We start from the raw sequence: 718 nt of genomic DNA, 5'->3' as shown, positions 1-718 counted from the left end.
TGTACTACTTTTCATCAGCTAGATGCTAAAGTACAATTAACTTAATTATCAATCTTATAACACTAGTAAAGTAAATAACAACACATATAAACATTATTTTTGAAAATTAATAGGCTAAATGCCTGACCCTTGCCAAGCACTGGATGAGCATAAGGCTCTACTATTAATATATTTCGAATTTACCTATGTATAAGCACTGAATCCAGTTCTTATACACACTATTTTTTAAATCCAATATTTACAAATAATACAAGCATACTTCATTTTATTGCACTTTACTACACTTAGCATAGAATGCTTTAATTTTTTTTATTTTTAAATATTTTTGCAAATTGAAGGTCTATGGTAATCCTGCATCAAGCAAATCTCTTGGCATTATGTTGCTAAGACTCTATGCTCACTTCATGTCTCTGTGTCACATTTTGATAATTCTCATAATATGTCCCACTTTTAAAATTATTATTCTATCTGTTGTGGAGGCCTGTGATCTCTAGTGTTACTATTGTAATTTCTTGGGAGTACCAGAAACCATGCCCAAATAAGACAGAGAACTTAAGAAAGGCTGTGTGTTCTAACTGCTCCATGAACCAGCCTCCTCCTGTTTGTGTTCTCTTTCTCAAATCTCCCTATTCCTTTAAATACAACAATATCGAAGTAAGGCCAATAATAACCCTATAATGGCCTCTAGGTGCTCAAGTAAACAATTCACATGTTAAAT

This window comes from Mandrillus leucophaeus, unplaced genomic scaffold (assembly GCF_000951045.1).
Source record: "Mandrillus leucophaeus isolate KB7577 unplaced genomic scaffold, Mleu.le_1.0 Scaffold90, whole genome shotgun sequence".
In the NCBI taxonomy this organism is placed as follows: Eukaryota; Metazoa; Chordata; class Mammalia; order Primates; family Cercopithecidae; genus Mandrillus; species Mandrillus leucophaeus.
The sequence above is the reverse complement of the archived record's forward strand: the minus strand, read 5'-3'. Positions refer to the sequence as shown.